This window comes from Dendrobates tinctorius, unplaced genomic scaffold, assembly GCF_039654945.1.
Source record: "Dendrobates tinctorius isolate UK_male_01 unplaced genomic scaffold, ASM3965494v1 ptg000332l, whole genome shotgun sequence".
Classification (NCBI taxonomy): Eukaryota; Metazoa; Chordata; class Amphibia; order Anura; family Dendrobatidae; genus Dendrobates; species Dendrobates tinctorius.
Window position 1 is genome coordinate 4,434,584 of NW_027361998.1, and position 19,361 is coordinate 4,453,944.

The following is a 19,361-nucleotide window of genomic DNA, read 5'->3' on the forward strand; positions in this document are numbered from 1 at the left end:
CGAACTCTAAATCGCCATCCACCATGACTGGAGGTGGCATCGGCGTCGTGTCCACCAAGCCTACCACCTTTTTCAATAAAGCCCTGTGAAAAACGTTATGTATTTTGTACACCGCAGGAAGTTCCAACCGATAAGCCACTGGGTTAATGATGGCAGAAATCCTAAAAGGCCCAATAAACCTTGGACCCAGTTTTAAAGATGGAATTTTGAGTTTTATGTTCTTCGTAGCTAACCACACCCATTCACAGGTCCGGACCTGGCACGCGTCTACTGTCAGCCACCCGTTTGTACCTGGCACTCATGCTCAACAAACGCTGTTTCACCCGCCTCCAGACTGATGACAATTGGGCTCCTAGCTGATCCTCCTCCGGGACACCCCCGGAGTCACCCTGACGTAAGGTACAAAACTGAGGATGTTGACCGTACACACAAAAGAATGGAGACTCTCCTGATGCCTCTTGGCGGTGATTATTTAACGCGAATTCGGCCAGAGGAAGGAAAGTAGACCACTCCTCCTGGTTGTCGGACACAAAACATCGTAAATACTGTTCTAGATTTTGGTTCATGCGCTCAGTTTGTCCATTAGACTGTGGATGAAACGCCGATGAATGTGACAACTTGATCCCCAACCTTGAGCAAAAAGCTTTCCAAAACCTCGCCACAAATTGCGTACCCCTATCAGATACTATGTCAGATGGTACTCCGTGGAGTCTGACCACCTCCTTCACAAATACCTGAGCCAACGTCTTAGCATTGGGCAAAGAAGACAACGCCACAAAATGCGCCATCTTTGAAAAACGGTCAACCACCACCAGGATGACCGTGTTCCCTGCTGAGGCTGGCAAGTCAGTGATAAAATCCATGGAGATTTCTGTCCATGGCCTATTGGGTATCCCCAGAGGCTGTAGCGTGCCAGCAGGACGGGTTCGGGGTGACTTAGCCCTAGCGCACGTGATGCAAGCTGCCACGTACGAGACCACGTCCTGCCGGATTTTGGGCCACCAGAAACGACGCGATACCAGCTCTAAGGTGCCCTTCACCCCTGGATGACCAGCCAGTACCGAATCGTGGTGTTCCTTCAACACCTTAAGCCGAAGATGCAGGGGTACAATTGATTTGTTGGCGGGAAGTCCTGGTGGTACCTCCTCTTGGGCCTCGGCAATCTCCGCCTCTACCTCCGTCGTGAGAGCCGAGACCACTACCCCTTTCTGGAGGATGGGTACCGGCCCTTCCCGAGGTTCTCCCCCCGGAAAACACCTAGACAAAGCATCCGCCTTGGTGTTTTTAGCCCCGGGACGGTACGTCACAAGAAAATTGAAACGAGTAAAAAACAATGCCCAGCGAGCCTGCCTAGGAGACAGACGCTTGGCCGACTCCAGATAGAGCAGATTCTTATGGTCGGTGATAACTGTGACCTGGTGAGCCGCCCCCTCCAAGAAGTGTCGCCATTCCTCAAAAGCCAGTTTGATGGCCAACAACTCCCTGTTGCCGATATCATAATTCCGTTCGGCCGGCGACAGCTTCTTGGAGAAGTAGGCGCATGGATGCATCTCGCTCAAGGACGAGCCTTGAGACAGTACTGCCCCCACTCCCACCTCCGATGCATCAACCTCTACAACAAAAGGTTTAGACACGTCTGGTTGCACCAGAATGGGGGCTGAAGCAAAACTATTCTTCAGACGCTCAAATGCACGTATAGCCACCTCAGGCCAGTTCGCCAGATCGGCACCCTTTTTTGTCATGTCCGTGAGCGGTTTGGCGACAGTCGAAAAGTGTTTTATAAATTTCCTATAATAATTCGCAAACCCAAGGAACCGCTGGAGTGCTTTCAGACTCTCCGGCCTCTCCCATTGCAGCACCGCTTGCACCTTAGCGGTGTCCATTTTAAAACCGGCTGCGGACACAATATATCCCAAAAAGGGCAACTCCTGGACAAAAAATAAACATTTTTCCAGCTTAGCATAGAGCTGGTTCTCCCGGAGCAACTGTAACACCTGCCTAACATGCTCCAAATGAGTGTCCCGATCGCTAGAATAAATGAGGATATCATCCAGGTATACAATCACAAATCTCCCCAGGACATGAGCAAATACATCATTAATAAAATGTTGGAAAACGGCAGGCGCGGTGGTCAACCCAAACGGCATAACCAGACTCTCAAAATGACCCTCAGGAGTGTTAAACGCCGTCTTCCACTCATCCCCCTGACGGACCCTTATGAGGTTATACGCCCCCCTGAGGTCCAGCTTGGAAAACCATTTCGCCCCCGCTACCTGGTTGAACAAATCCGGGATCAACGGCATTGGGTAGGGATCACGGATAGTAATCTGGTTTAACTCTCGGAAATCCAGACACGGGCGTAACCCCCCATCTTTCTTCTTAATGAAGAAAAACCCCGCGGCTACAGGCGAGGACGAAGGCCGGATGTGTCCTTTGCTCAGACTCTCCGCGATGTAGTCTTTCAGAGCTTGCCTCTCAGGACCCGAAATATTAAACATCCTGGCCTTTGGTAATTTGGCCCTGGGTTTTAACCTAATCGCACAGTCATAGGTTCTATGTGGAGGCAGTTCTGAGCAACCCTTCTCAGAGAAAACATCCGCGAAATCCTGCAAAGCCTCCGGCAGGCTGGGCGTCACGGCGGACACACATGTGGCCAAGCAATTGTCTTGGCAGAAACCACTCCATTGGACTATGTCCTGAGTTTTCCAATCAATTACCGGGTTGTGCCTGGACAGCCATGGAAAACCCAGGACCATTTGAGCTGGGAGATTACGGAGGACCCTACATGTAACCGACTCAGAATGTAGGACCCCAATGTGGAGTTTCACCTCTGCCACAAACTCAGTAATCTCCCCTTGAGGGAGGGGAACAGCATTAATGGTCACCACCTGTATGGGGTGAGGAAGTTTTTCGATCTTAAACCCGGCGGTGTGTGCAAACTCCTCATCTATGAGATTGGTAGCGGAACCGCTATCCACAAACACTGATATAGGTAGCTCTCTGCCGGCGATAATAACCTTGCCAGGGAGCATACATTGAGATACCATCATGGAGGATATGCATACGCTCAGTTGGGTCTCCTCCATACCCTCTGAGCTTAACAGTTTTCCGCCGATGTGACCCTCTTAGGTAGTACCGGGCAAACGTTAACATAATGACCTCTTTTACCACAGTAGAAACATGCTCCGGGCTTCCGGAATCCCGGAGCGCGAGGCTGAACCTGTGCCACGCCAGCAATCTGCATAGGTTCAGGGGACTCATCTACTTCAACCACACCTGCACCTCTGTTTTTCCCCAGAGGTAGCGTCTCCTGTGCCCCCTGACGAAAACGGCGATCAATACGTATCACCAAACTCATGGCAGACTCCAATGATGCCGGAGTCTCATACATCAGGAGGGCTTGTTTCACCCTCCCTGATACCCCATGAATAAACTGGCTCCGCAGTGCTGGGTCATTCCACTGTGTGTCTACAGCCCAGCGGCGAAATTCCGAACAATAGTCTTCTGCCAAGCGCTCCCCCTGGCGGAGGGCGCGGATTTTAGATTCCGCTAGAGCCAGTCGGTCAGGGTCATCGTAAATGAGCCCGAGGGCAGAAAAAACATTATCGACCGAATGAAATGTAGCAGAGTCAGCTGGTAAGGAAAATGCCCATCCTTGGGGGTCACCACTCAGTAATGACAACACCAGCCCTACTCGCTGGGCCTCATTACCTGAGGAGATTGGCCGCATGCGGAAGTATAACTTGCAGGCCTCCCGAAATACGACAAATTTGCTGCGATCGCCTGAAAATCGTTCTGGCAGCGGAAACTTCGGCTCTGCACCGATACCTGCAGATGCCGTTTGCACCTTTGCTACTACCAGGACCTGCTGCTGAACTGCCCCTTTCAACTCGGAGACCTGTAAGGACAGCGCCGCCAACTGGCGGGTTATGGAATCCATGGGATCCATGGACTCCTGAAAAAATGTGGGCCGATTATAATGTCACGCGGGGCTTAGGACAACTAAGGCAGAAATACCCGGGGCCCCTGTGGTGTCCCTTTCACTAGGGGAAACCCTGTCTGACCCTCAACCCAGGGTTTTTGCTGAAGGTGCAAAGGCCTGAGCCTCCACCCTTTCCTTATCTCCTGCTCAGCCCTGCACTTAACCCTCCACCCTCCACCCAGTGAGGAGACAAACCACCAAAGCCCCCACACAAATAAGACAGACAGGGAGAACTTAAACTGCACCGCACACACACAGGAATATACAGTAATGTGAACAGGGCACAACTAAACACAAATATGGGAAGGAGAAAGGATAACGACGAATCATACGACACCAGATACGAATCTCTCTCTCTGCAACACCTCCACTCCAGACCGGAACCACTTGGTATGAAAACACAAGCTATAATCGGCGACGCCCATATGCCAGTATGACTATTTAAAGACCGTGGGCGTGACTAACCTTCCAACCTGGTCTCCAGCAGGATTAACCCCCGAGAGCCTGAAGATCAAGCCGGCGCCACTGAGGCTATAGTGGCTGGAGGTGGAACTACCTCTGCCTGCCGGAAGCTGTGGTGTGAACAGCGTCCGACATGACAGTCACCCATGATGATGGTGGGAATGTCAGCAGAGAGAAAGTGAAGGAGCCAGGTAGAGAATTGGTCAATAAAGGAAATGGTCGGGCCTGGAGGTCGGTATATGACGGCCACTTGGAGGTTGAATGGAGAATGGATGCGGATGGAGTGGACTTCAAAAGAGGGGAGGACAAGGGAGGGAAGAGGTGGGAGGGAAGAGGTGGGATTGGGCTGAAGGTGCAGTTGGCTCCCTATCTCCTTCGATTGACTTCTTGTCTTCCGGCTGGCGTTGGCTCCCTATCTCCCTCCCTTGGCTGCTTGTCTTCCGGCTGGCGTTGGCTCCCTATCTCCCTCCCTTGACTGCTTGCCTTCCGGCTGACGTTGGCTCCCTATCTCCCTGCCTTGACTGCTCGTGTCCCGGCCAGCTCCCTGTCTTCTTTTCCCAACTCCCTGTCTCTTGGCTGCTCTTGACTCCCTATCTCGCTCCTCTGACTCCCTGTCTTCTGGCCACCCCAGACTCCCTATCTCCAGCTCCCTCCCCAGACTCTCCATCTCACAGCAGCCACCATCTCCCTGTCTCTCTATCCCGACTCTCATCTTCCTCTTCCGACTACCTGTCTCCCAGCTGTCCACGACTCCCTGTCTCCTTCCTGTGACTCCCTGTCTTCCTGCCATCACCTGCTCTCTGTCTCCTCCCGACACCCTTTATCTCAGTCGCCACCGGCTCCCTATCATCCTCCCTGACTCCCTGTCCTCAGCCTCCTTGCTTACTGTCTCCCTCTCCCCAACTCCCTTTCTCCCGACCAGATTCCGCCGAGAACTGCTCAATATGTAGAAAGGTATCTAATGGCCGGCACATGGACCCCTGTCCCCCTCCCATCATCATTACACATAATCGGCCACACATCTTTTTCATAATTCTATATAACCATTTATTGGTGGAATTCGCGTGTAAACTCTTCTACATTGTGGAAAATGTCATCTTTATACATTTTAATTCAGTTATAGCAAAATAGAATCTTCTCTGCCAACAAAAATCACAAGTATAAGATCGGTATATTACACAGCGGAGAATGCGAAGCCCCTTAGTGGTGATGACTCCCAAAACTTCATCCTGGGACCCTAGATCTGAAGTTTTCTCCCCAAACTCCTTTGCTTTCTTGGTACAGTTGTGGTCAAAAGTATTGACACCCCTGCAATTTTGGCAGATAATACTCAGTTTCTTCCTGAAAATGATTGCAAACACAAATTCTTTGGTATTATCCTCATTTAATTTGTCTTAAATGAAAAAACACAAAAGAGAATGAAGCAAAAAGCAAAACACTGATCATTTCACACAAAACTCAAAAAATGGGCCAGACAAAAGTATTGACACCCTCAGCCTAATACTTGGTTGCAAAACCTTTAGCCAAAATAACTGCGACCAACCGCTTCCGGTAACCATCAATGAGTTTCTTACAATGCTCTGCTGGAATTTTAGACCATTCTTCTTTGGCAAACTGCTCCAGGTCCCTGATATTTGAAGGGTGCCTTCTCCAAACTGCCATTTTTAGATCTCTCCACAGGTGTTCTATGGGATTCAGGTCTGGACTCATTGCTGGCCACCTTAGAAGTCTCCAGTGCTTTCTCTCAAACCATTTTCTAGTGCTTTTTGAAGTGTGTTTTGGGTCATTGTCCTGCTGGAAGACCCATGACCTCTGAGGGAGACCCAGCTTTCTCACACTGGGCCCTACATTATGCTGCAAAATTTGTTGGTAGTCTTCAGACTTCATAATGCCATGCACACGGTCAAGCAGTCCAGTGCCAGAGGCAGCAAAGCAACCCCAAAACATCAGGAAACCTCCGCCATGTTTGACTGTAGGGACCGTGTTTTTTTCTTTGAATGCCTCTTTTTTTCTCCTGTAAACTCTATGTTGATGCCTTTGCCCAAAAAGCTCTACTTTTGTCTCATCTGACCAGAGAACATTCTTCCAAAACATTTTAGGCTTTTTCAGGTAAGTTTTGGCAAACTCCAGCCTGGCTTTTTTATGTCTCGGGGTAAGATGTGGGGTCTTCCTGGGTCTCCTACCATACAGTCCCTTTTCATTCAGACGCCGACGGATAGTACGGGTTGACACTGTTGTACCCTCGGACTGCAGGGCAGCTTGAACTTGTTTGGATGTTAGTCGAGGTTCTTTATCCAACATCCGCACAATCTTGCGTTGAAATCTCTTGTCAATTTTTCTTTTCCGTCCACATCTAGGGAGGTTAGCCACAGTGCCATGGGCTTTACACTTCTTGATGACACTGCGCACGGTAGACACAGGAACATTCAGGTCTTTGGCGATGGATATGTAGCCTTGAGATTGCTCATGCTTCCTCACAATTTGGTTTCTCAAGTCCTCAGACAGTTCTTTGGTCTTCTTTCTTTTCTCCATGCTCAATGTGATACACACAAGGACACAGGACAGAAGTTGAGTCAACTTTAATCCATGTCAACTGGCTGCAAGTGTGATTTAGTTATTGCCAACACCTGTTAGGTGCCACAGGTAAGTTACAGGTGCTGTTAATTACACAAATTAGAGAAGCATCACATGATTTTTCGAACAGTGCCAATACTTTTGTCCACCCTCTTTTTTATGTTTGGTGTGGAATTATATCCAATTTGGCTTTAGGACAATTCTTTTTGTGTTTTTTGCCTAAAAGTGGGTCCCACTTCTTGGTTTAAGCTCTGTCTTTGGGATTCCACCAATACTAAGACTGAAGGGTCTGAGCTCTGTGTATACAATGGACAGAAAGTTCCTCCAAGTGGTGAACGTCACAAAGAAAAATTCTGACACCTGGTATAGATACTTTCCTGCCATAAGGAATGTTTAAGACCTGCGTCCAATCTCTCGAGGGATTGCCCCAAAATCCAAGCAGAACTGCCCTTGTCAACCTTAAAAATCAAACTCTGGCTTGGGATTACCTGGCTCCTGCCTGCTCAGCTCAATGATCTCCTCCCCCAGTCCTCTGTACGTTATGAGGACTCTTTTAAGAAAGACTTAATATACAGAAATATTAGATTAAAAGAATGTGTCAGTAGGATCAACCCTCCTAAGCCGTCTATATGGACATGTAGGTCATAGGAAGCTGAATAAAATGATACCATGATATCTGCAATCCAAAGTCTTATTCCAGAGAAATCCACATTTTTGGGCGGAACATAGATCTACCTGAGAATCTGCCTCCAGAGCTTAAGGGGCGTTACCAGTGTCAGACATGTAGTGACTAACAGTCTGCTCTCCTGATCTACATGTCTCACCCTGGTAACACCCCTTTTATCTCTGGAGGCAGATTCTCGGGAAGCAGTGGCTGGAGATTTTCCTCCAGTGGAGGTGAAGGACACGGTACCATTTCCTTCAACAGCAGAAGCAAAGAATTTTGCTCACATGAAGTACTTGGTGTCACGTGGACCCGTCCTGTGTGACGCGACCAGCAGGCCAGTAACTAGAACAACAGGACGCGGCATGTAATACTGTCCTGTGTGACACGACTCGCAGGCCGGTAACTAAAACAACAAGACAAAGGGAAGGGAAACAGTTACAACGGTGGGCCCTGCGATAGGGAAAGGGGATGTGTAGACCTCCTGTACTCCCCTGAGTCAGTGTCCCTAATGCTCCTAACATTCCCTATGCCGGTTCCGCACCGGGCACCGATCAGGAACCTGTCTCCCTAGCACACTCTACACCTATCCCTTGCTAGGGAGCTGGGTGGCGCAGGCACTGGCCCCACCGCTGTACTAATACACACTAAGGAAAAACACAAACAGGGAAACACCACTTAGCTTTACTCTGTTGCACTTGCTCCTGGCAACAGAGTCCACCACCAGCATGCAGCTCTCCTTCTGAATCGCTGCCACCATGCTCTGTCAGAGCTACAAGGAAATCCCATATGACTCCTTTCACACCAGGGCTAAGACAGTGCTGCAAGAAACGCTCTCCAGCTCCTTCCTCCACCAAGGATGGTTGAAATGAACACTGTTGTGAGTTCATTCTCTGGTTCACCAGTTGTGAGTTCCCCTTCTGGACTCCCTCTGGTGGTGACGGGAGGTGGTGCGGCTGGTTTGATCGGTGGAGATCTGCCACCTGAGAATGAGGATGACGATTGGATCTCAGGATTCTCAGATTGGATTTAAGACAGCCGATGCCCTATTCAGTTGCTGGTGATTCCTTCTGGCTTGTCAGCTCTTGGTTTTCAGCTCTGTTCCAGTCATCTAAAGCTAAGTTTTTCTGCTAATGTTCACACTTGATTTTGTTTGTCTATTCAGTTTTTTGTGTGGTCTGCCAGCCCCGGCTGGGGGCTGAGCTGAATTTCCACTCTTATTTATCAGTATTTTGCCAATTGGCTTTTTGTCCCTTACTAGTTCGGTCTCTTTTTGCTCTGTCTCAGAATATTTCAGAGTGCTGATATAGTGGGAGAAGTCTAGGGTTAATTTTGCTATCAGAAGTGTTGGACATTATTTTTGTAGGGTTTTTTGCAGGTTGCAGACAGTGTCTTTTCTTTCCTTTCCTGTCTAGTTAGTTTGGGCCCCATCATTTGCTCAGCCTATTTTCCTGCCTGTGTTTGTGCCTTCATCTTGTTTCACCATCAATACATGTGTGGGGGCTGTCTATTCCTTTGGGGTCTGCTCTGGGGCAGTTAGTTTTCCCTTTTCTTGCTTTAAGTTTATTTAGTCCTCCGGCCATGACGAGGCGTCTAGGAACATCGCAGGCATGTTCCACGGCTACTGCTAGTTGTGTGGTAAGATCAGGGATCTGCAATCTGCATAGTTACCAACCTCTCTGGTTTTCTGTGACTTAGCTTGTTTTGCTTTTTTCTCCTCGGTGACCCATTCATAACAGAACACTATCACCAACCCTGATTGCAACACCTGTGACTCTTTTATAGCAGAGCCAGCAATCACACCTGCATTGTAATCATGTGCACTTAACTAAAGAAACTAGAGTGCAATGATGCTCACCACCACCGAGGCAAACTTAGAACAAATGACACCACAGTGCAATAATCCTAATGGCCACCGGGGGCAAAAACCAACCTTAAGCACAGCTTAGGAAAAAAAAAAAAAGGTTACCTGTGCTATTTATCAGTCCTGATCCAGCATGGATCATGACACTTGGCTTAAATGTTGCAGCAGTAGGTAAAAGTCTCTGCAATTCTCCTCCAATAATCATCCTTCTCTTGGCCACTTGATAACAGGACGCGCTGCCCCCTTCATCCACTTCTCGGCCACCTCTGTCTCCGGCTGCGCTTGTACACACTCGTCTTCAGCAGGTTTACACTCTGCGGGAATTCCTCAGCATCCAATGTACTCAGGCCACTCGGGTAATACGGCTCCGCAGCCCTTCACCTGAGATAAAACAGTCTCTCTTGACTTTAGGGGGCACTCCTCACACCTACGCTCTGGCTACCTCACCCCTGCTCTCTGGCTACCTCACCCCTACTCTCTGGCTACCTCACCCCTACTCTCTGGCTACCTCACCCCTGCTCTCTGGCTACCTCACCCCTGCTCTCTGGCTACCTCACCCCTACTCTCTGGCTACCTCACTCCTGCTCTCTGGCTACCTCACCCCTACTCTCTGGCTACCTCACCCCTACTCTCTGGCTACCTCACCCCTACTCTCTGGCTACCTCACTCCTGCTCTCTGGCTACCTCACCCCTACTCTCTGGCTACCTCACCCCTACTCTCTGGCTAACGCACCCCTACTCTCTGGCTACCTCACCCCTACTCTCTGGCTACCTCACCCCTACTCTCTGGCTACCTCACCCCTACTCTCTGGCTACCTCACCCCTGCTCTCTGGCTACCTCACCCCTGCTCTCTGGCTACCTCACCCCTGCTCTCTGGCTACCTCACCCCTACTCTCTGGCTACCTCACCCCTGCCCTCTGGTGAGGTTTTTCTTCCTATCCTTACAGGTAGGCACAGCTTCCTCTAAGATGAACAGCCACTGATCTTGCCCTCTGCAACTGTCCCCAGAGTGGAGGGAAGCCCTCTGCTACTCACCCTGCAGTGTCAGCGGGACTCAGCGCTCTTCATAGACACCCAGCAAAATCAAGTGGGCAATGGACATCAGTCCAGGTGGGAGAACTGTCTGTCTTTGTATGGGGGTCATTTTTAACTGTCTTACAAGTGGAGGAGGAGATCAAATGACCAGGATGTGGACCACCTCCCTCCATCACTACCCCCCCCCCAAATCCTTCTCATATGTCTATAATAACCATTTAATGAGAGAATCCACATATAAACTCATCTTTATTATGGAAAATGTCATCTTTATAGATTTTAATTCAGTTTTAGGAAAAAAGAAACTTCTCTACCAACAAAAAAACCCACAAGTATAAGGTCCTTATATTACATAGCAAAGAATGTGGAGCCCCCTAGTGGTGACAATTCCCACTTTATCAATTGTTATTTCTGGACTGTAAACTCAAAGTTTGCTCCACATCTTCCCGTCCATTCACCTGGCTCTGGTATAAAAAAAAACCTTAAAAATTTTGAAGACATAGTTCTTGTTACAACCCATAAGTAACATGGGCAATAATTATCTGCCCCCCCCCATGCTTTACACTGCCGCTATTCTCCATTAGAGCACAGATTTTTAGTCTGGAATAGGTGTTTCTGGCCCATCAGTGACTGAGGCTGTCCTTCCCTATGCTTTACACTGCAGCTTTTCTTGTTCATATTATCTGCTGCACAAGCTCAGCAGGAAACCAGTACATGGAGAGCAGGGACCTGAGGATTATAACATACGTCTGCTATAATGTTCTGGGTATTTTCTCTGTAAAAGAATGAAAAACTTGTCATTAAAACCTATTAGGAATCAAGTGCAGTAAACAAAACTGAAGTGACCAGATCCAAACCGCCAAACCGAACACAACCGAAAATATCCGCTGGCACAGCGCCCTCTAGTGGCTACAAGAACATCTAACAATGGTGACCCCAAAAATGAGAACACACAGCGCCCTCCAGTGGTAACACACACATGACAATAGTGCCCAGAAATGAGAACACTCAGCGCCCTCTAGTGGTAACACACACAGCACATAAATGTGACAATACCGCCCTCTAGTGACAATACATATTACTGACAAATAGCAACCTGGAGAGTGAACATACAGCGCCCTCTAGTGGTAACACACGTGACAATAGTGCCAATTTGCCCATCGCCTATATAACCATATAACCGTAACTGTTCCCTCACTTTACTGCTATACATTGTGCATTTTGCGTCTATATAGTAGCAGATATCGGAGAAAACTCTACAACTCCAACAAGAAGATGCAATGCTTGTGAACAGTCCTGCAGCCATAATGTGAGCACTGTGTAATACCTCATTTCTCCAGCGGTGGTGCTGCGCAGAGAGTGAACACCTGCTTTTGGAATCCCTCTGATCGATGAGAAGACTGAGATCAGAATATTTTCGGGGGGGGGGGACCCTTTCCAACATAAAAGAATCTGTTTACGGCCGGACAGAGGAAGTTTTCACGAGAACGAGACGGCATTCCTTCCAGAAGACGAACATCGAACATGAAATGAGCTTCACTAACGCCCCCCACCTCCCAACCTGGACATGGAAGAAATGAATGGAACTTTTCAGAAAGGTTCAGTTCTTCCAAGGTTTGATCAGAATTCCATTCACAGGTGGTGGAACATGCGGGCACCTACTCTGTGCCAACGTCTAGAAGGCACCGCCGCACTCAGGAATCCGGCTCTAATTCATTTTCTTTGGTATATTAGATGTCTTATGGCCAATTTCTACAAGGGAATTAGTCACTAGATCAGACCCCTTTATTTATTTTTTACTTAAAGGGGCCATGGAGCAATCTAGAAGACCTCACATGACACCTTCAGACTCAGTTTTTGGTACAATAGTGTCTTATCTGAGGAAATAGTATGCATAGCACTCTCCTGACTCTCCCCTACATCAGCCAGTGGCAAAGAAAGATTGGGCATGTTGGATTTTAACATGTCTGATCTTTGTATCTGTCACCAGCTTATTACCTTCTCCCCATTAAAAAAGGTAAATGGCTCTCTTAACGGAGGCATGAAAGATCTGTACATCAGTCACTACTGCAGAGATTGTGGTTGAATTGATTAAAGTGATTTTCGGGGCATTACAAAAAAAAGTCCATCACTCTCATACAAAAATATAGGACTTATGTCATCTAAATATCACTGTTGTGTCCAGAACTGTTTGAAGCTGCTGAATCCTTTACTGGTTCTAATAGGTTAATATTGTTCCTGTCATGGTGGAAATAACAAGCAGATACCTAACGTGCGAATACAAATAGTTTTATATGTCATTATGCATGCAGCATAATCTCGACAGCAGTTGCTGCATCATAGCTAGCTAGTAAGTGGGGGTGAGTAGCGCTCTCTATATCTAGTGCTCTGCCGCCCCAAGGCTTAGTGAGAGCCACACAGAAGCATGAAAAGAGCTCCAGTTTGCACTGCTGTCAATGTAGTCTGTCCCTGATCAGACCATCCAGAAAAAAGTACCACCATTAAAGAAGGTGAACTCCCCCCTTCCCCAATTAGAGGGGCTGCGCGATTGCACATGTCATCATGCCCCACGCACAGTAAGCCGTTTGTTGTTGTGAATATTAGCAGAGGTTTTGTTCGCTTCACTTGCGGTGATTTTGTGTGCGGGTTCTGCACATCTTGTACTTTTATTTTTAGGAGTTTTAGGTGTTTTTCAGATTTTGCATGGCACAAACAGATTTTTTTGGTTTTGTGTCGAAAAGTGTTCTAAATTCTCCAGCAGCAAATGGGTTAAAGAAAACTTTTGTTAAAAAAAAAAGTTGGAAATGTTCTGGGGTTTCTGTTCTTTGGAGCTTAATGTGATGATTAGGAAATCCTCCGGGAAGACTTTTCATCACCATGAAGACTTGAGCTTCACGTACATTGAGGCTCCGTAGGCTCAAGGTCAATCTTCGGCACTTATCGGGAAAGCCCCGATAAAGGGTTTATTAAGTTCCTCTGTGGCAGGTTTACGGCTGACGGATACACCCGCTTGGCTGCGGCACCTGTACCGGAGAGCGCCTCTTCTTCTATCCCAGGCTCCGAGCTGGTGCAACTCAATATAAAACAGTTTTATTAGTCCCGAAGAGATCCCTAAAGGAAACCGCTTTTACGAGCTGTTGGCGAAGCGAGAACATTTTGGCAGGACAACGTGTTGATCCAATAAGATATTGTTTTTATCAACCTGTGGGTGGTGCCCTGCGGGATTAACCCTGAGAAATCACTAACGGAGACACTAAGCTGGGTACTACGTGTCTAGACAGAAGGAGCTCGTCTTCACCACTTCCCCCGTGGATAAAGACGTGGACACCATCTCCATTACTGGAAACGTTTTATTCATTATGGAGCTCCTGCTCAAGTTGGTCCTCAAATAGCTTCATCCACCTCCCAACACCACCCTGCCCCTGCTCAAGTTGGTCCTCAAATATCTTCATCCACCTTCCAACACCACCCTGCCCCTGCTTAAGTTGATCCTCAAATAGCTTCATCCACCTCTCAACACCACACTGCCCCTGCTCAAGGTGGTCCTCAAATAGCTTCATCCACCTCCCAACACAACCCTGCCCCTGCTCAAGTTGGTCCTCAAATAGCTTCATCCACCTCCCAACACAACCCTGCCCCTGCTCAAGGTGGTCCTCAAATAGCTTCATCCACCTCCCAACACCACCCTGCCCCTGCTCAAGGTGGTCCTCAAATAGCTTCATCCACCTCCCAACACCACCCTGCCCCTGCTCAAGTTGGTCCTCAAATAGCTTCATCCACCTCCCAACACCACCCTGCCACTGCTCAAGGTGGTCCTTAAATAGCTTCATCCACCTCCCAACACCACCCTGCCCCTGCTCAAATTGGTCCTCAAATAGCTTCATCCACCTGCCAACATCACCCTGCCCCTGTTCAAGTTGGTCCTTAAATAGCTTCATCCACCTCCCAACACCACCCTGCCCCTGCTCAAGTTGGTCCTCAAATAGCTTCATCCACCTCCCAACACCACCCAGACACCAAGTAATGGGCCCCTGGGATGAGAACTTGTCCTCCACGGAATGGGAACGGTGGGCTCCTATATTGCCTTGGCTATGAGGTCCTCTCTCCCATATGTTACTGGTCACCAGTTTTTAATGTCAATCATCGGTTTAGCTGTCGGCCATATTGCAAGCTCGTTCGGTTTCCAGCTAACTCTCTTGACCATACAGACACGTACACGCTCAATTCACTCGAGCAGGCATATGCTGGGGACAGATGATAGAAACCTGCCTGAACAAAAGGGTCTGGCTTTGATGTTCATCATGTCTGGTCCTCCTCAGAGACATCATCTGTCGCAAGAAAGAGATATGTCACTCCTTACGAACCATTCGGAAATGGCCGACCTTTCAATTGAGTCTTCCCCACCTTCAACTAAATAAGCAAAGGCCATGTTTGCCCAGAACCCCAAGTCTGGTGGCAGCCCCTGTCTGGAGCCGACGCCAGCCCTGTGATCTGTTGACCAGAAGAGCTGTGAAAACAGCAATGTAATAAAGTTTCATCAAAGAAAAAAACAAAGAAAAAAATTGTATAAAATATCTACTAAAATTGAGAAAAAATGGGGGTCACAAATATTTAGCTGGAAATAATTGGAATTAATTATTACTAACTGGAACAGAATAAAAGAAAAATTCTCCAAAGACGATGACAGTCTTCGGCCTCACAGGTAGTTGGGACCTTGGCCAATCATCGACGTGAGCAAAAAAGGGAGATTCAAAATTATTGGCAAAGACCCCGAGAGCAGGGGTGCAGGAGCAGAGACCCTAATTCTGGGCAAATGGGAGCTTATACTACAGATGATGTACAGGGAGAGGCCTTCATTTCAGCTTCGTTATACAAATACAACTCTGCTACACTGGACGAACTCAGCCCTGCTACATGTGTAGAGTAGTGCGGCCAGCCGGCCTCCTCCCGTACTCCAGCTCTGCGCTCTCTCCTGTCCAGTCTATGGCCACCGACCAAGACTCCACACCATCCAATATGTCTAATGCCGAGACCGCGGCCAAGAGGAACTCTAGAACACGGCATAAAAATAAGCGCAGGAAATATTAGACTGTTCCCATCATACATAATAAAAGAGCTCAAATCGTATAAAGCACCGACACCACACGGCCGCTCAGAGCCTCATACACCGAGAGAAAAGGACACCTCAGAGCAGAAATCACACAGGGACACTCAGTGATATGGCTCACATCATTACACCAGCAGAATAGTGAGTGCAGCTCTGGGGTATAATACAGGATGTAACTCAGGATCAGTAATGTAATGTATGCACACAGTGACTGCACCAGCAGAATAGTGAGTGCAGCTCTGGGGTATAATACAGCATGTAACTCAGGATCAGTAATGTATGTACACAGTTACTGCACCAGCAGAATAGTGAGTGCAGCTCTTGGGTATAATATAGGATGTAACTCAGGATCAGTATTGTAATGTATGTACACAGTGACTGCACCTGCAGAATAGTGAGTGCAGCTCTGGAGTAGAATACAGGATGTTACTCAGGATCAGTAACGTAATGTATGTACACAGTGACTGCACCAGCAGAATAGTGAGTGCAGCTCTGAGGTATAATACAGGAGGTAACTCAGGATCAGTAATGTAATGTATGTACACAGTGACTGCACCAGCAGAATAGTGAGTGCAGCTCTGAGGTATAATACAGGAGGTAACTCAGGATCAGTAATATAATGTATGTACACAGTGACTGCACCAGCAGAATAGTGAGTGCAGCTCTGGGGTATAATACAGGGTGTAACTCAGGATCAGTAATGTAATGTATATACACAGAGACTGCACCAGCAGAATAGTGAGTGCAGCTCTGGAGTATAATACAGGATGTAACTCAGGATCAGTAATGTATGTACACAGTGACTGCACCAGCAGAATAGTGAGTGCAGCTCTGGGGTATAATACAGGATGTAACTCAGGATCAGTAATATAATGTATGTACACTACACAGTTACTGCACCAGCAGAATAGTGAGTGCAGCTCTGAGGTATAATACAGGAGGTAACTCAGGATCAGTAATGTAATGTATATACACAGAGACTGCACCAGCAGAATAGTGAGTGCAGCTCTGGAGTATAATACAGGATGTAACTCAGGATCAGTAATGTAATGTATGTACACAGTGACTGCACCAGCAGAATAGTGAGTGCAGCTCTGGAGTATAGTACAGGAGGTAACTCAGGATCAGTAATGTAATGTATGTACACAGTGACTGCACCAGCAGAATAGTGAATGCATCTCTGGGGTATAATACAGGAGGTAACTCAGGATCAGTAATGTAATGTGTGTACACAGTGACTGCACCAGCAGAATAGTGAGTGCAGCTCTGGAGTATAATACAGGATGTAACTCAGGATCAGTAATGTATGTACACAGTGACTGCACCAGCAGAATAGTGAGTGCAGCTCTGGAGTATAATACAGGAGGTAACTCAGGATCAGTAATGTAATGTGTGTACACAGTGACTGCACCAGCAGAATAGTGAGTGCAGCTCTGGGGTATAATACAGGAGGTAACTCAGGGTCAGTAATGTAATGTATGTACACAGTGACTGCACCAGCAGAATAGTGAGTGCAGCTCTGGGGTATAATACAGGGTGTAACTCAGGATCAGTAATGTAATGTATGTACACAGTGACTGCACCAGCAGAATAGTGAGTCTAGCTCTTGGGTATAATACAGGAGGTAACTCAGGATCAGTAATGTATGTACACAGTGACTGCACCAGCAGAATAGTGAGTGCAGCTCTGGGGTATAATACAGGAGGTAACTCAGGATCAGTAATGTAATGTATATACACAGAGACTGCACCAGCAGAATAGTGAGTGCAGCTCTGGAGTATAATGCAGGATGTAACTCAGGATCAGTAATGTATGTACACAGTGACTGCACCAGCAGAAAAGTGAGTGCAGCTCTGGAGTATAATACAGGATGTAACTCAGGATCAGTAATGTAATGTATGTACACAGTGACTGCACCAGCAGAATAGTGAGTGCAGCTCTGGAGTATAATACAGGAGGTAACTCAGGATCAGTAATGTAATGTATGTACACAGTGACTGCACCAGCAGAATAGTGAGTGCAGCTCTGGAGTATAATACAGGATGTAACTCAGGATCAGTAATGTAATGTATGTACACAGTGACTGCACCAGCAGAATAGTGAGTGCAGCTCTGGAGTATAATACAGGATGTAACTCAGGATCAGTAATGTAATGTATGTACACAGTGACTGCACCAGCAGAATAGTGAGTGCAGCTCTGGAGTATAATACAGGATGTAACTCAGGATCAGTAATGTAATGTATGTACACTACACAGTTACTGCACCAGCAGAATAGTGAGTGCAGCTCTGGGGTATAATACAGGAGGTAACTCAGGATCAGTAATGTAATGTAAGTACACAGTGACTGCACCAGCAGAATAGTGAGTGCAGCTCTGGGGTATAATACAGGATGTAACTCAGGATCAGTAATGTAATGTATGTACACAGTGACTGCACCAGCAGAATAGTGAGTGCAGCTCTGGAGTATAATACAGGATGTAACTCAGGATCAGTAATGTAATGTATGTACACAGTGACTGCACCAGCAGAATAGTGAGTGCAGCTCTGGAGTATAATACAGGATGTAACTCAGGATCAGTAATGTAATGTATGTACACAGTGACTGCACCAGCAGAATAGTGAGTGCAGCTCTGGGGTATAATACAGGATGTAACTCAGGGTCAGTAATGTAATGTATGTACACAGTGACTGCACCAGCAGAATAGTGAGTGCAGCTCTGGGGTATAATACAGGATGTAACTCAGGTTCAGTAATGTAATGTATGTACACAGTGACTGCACCAGCAGAATAGTGAGTGCAGCTCTGGGGTATAATACATTATGTGACTCAGGATCAGTAATGTAATGTATGTACACAGTGACTGCACCAGCAGAATAGTGAGTGCAGCTCTGGGGTATAATACAGGATGTAACTCAGGATCAGTAATGTAATGTATGTACACAGTGACTGCACCAGCAGAATAGTGAGTGCAGCTCTGGGGTATAATACATTATGTGACTCAGGATCAGTAATGTAATGTATGTACACAGTGACTGCACCAGCAGAATAGTGAGTGCAGCTCTGGAGTATAATACAGGATGTAACTCAGGATCAGTAATGTAATGTATGTTCCCAGTGACTGCACCAGCAGAATAGTGAGTGCAGCTCTGGAGTATGAGTGTTGGGGATCCTTCTGTATCTTGGTGCGTTGGTAGGTGGTCCCTGATAAATACCTTATGTCCCATTATAATCCAGTGATTTCTCTGTATTTGTGTCTTTTTCTTTCATTCCCCCATGAGAACATGTAATTGATACATTGATCTGATATCTTGTAACAATGTTGCATCATTTTAACCCCTTACCGCTTGGCGCCGCCTCGTTTTTGTTTTTTTACATCTTTGCGCCATTTTCATTTTAGCCACAGACTAATACATGAGCTGTAAATCTGTGGATGTCTGATCCCAGCTGTGTGACATAATGACCCCGGGCGAAATAATCCGTGTACACGGTGTACAGCTGGTGCCGCCGCTCCCCCCAATATATAATATAAACCATGTGTCAGTCATCGTCCAATCAATGAGTTACTGCTCGCCAAGCGCTACATGTTACTGATTATACTCTCGCCCATGTTCAGTACCCTGCACAGGTCTCCCTTAAAGGGCTCCTCACCCCAATCAGAAAATCAAAAAAT

General features: G+C 47.3%; 1 protein-coding gene across 1 annotated transcript in view; it reads left to right on the plus strand.

The window, feature by feature from the left end:
* SCARA5 (scavenger receptor class A member 5) overlaps positions 1-19,361 on the plus strand; it is a 410,475-nt gene that overhangs the window by 378,643 nt on the left and 12,471 nt on the right. The gene's annotated exons all lie outside the window — the stretch shown is intronic.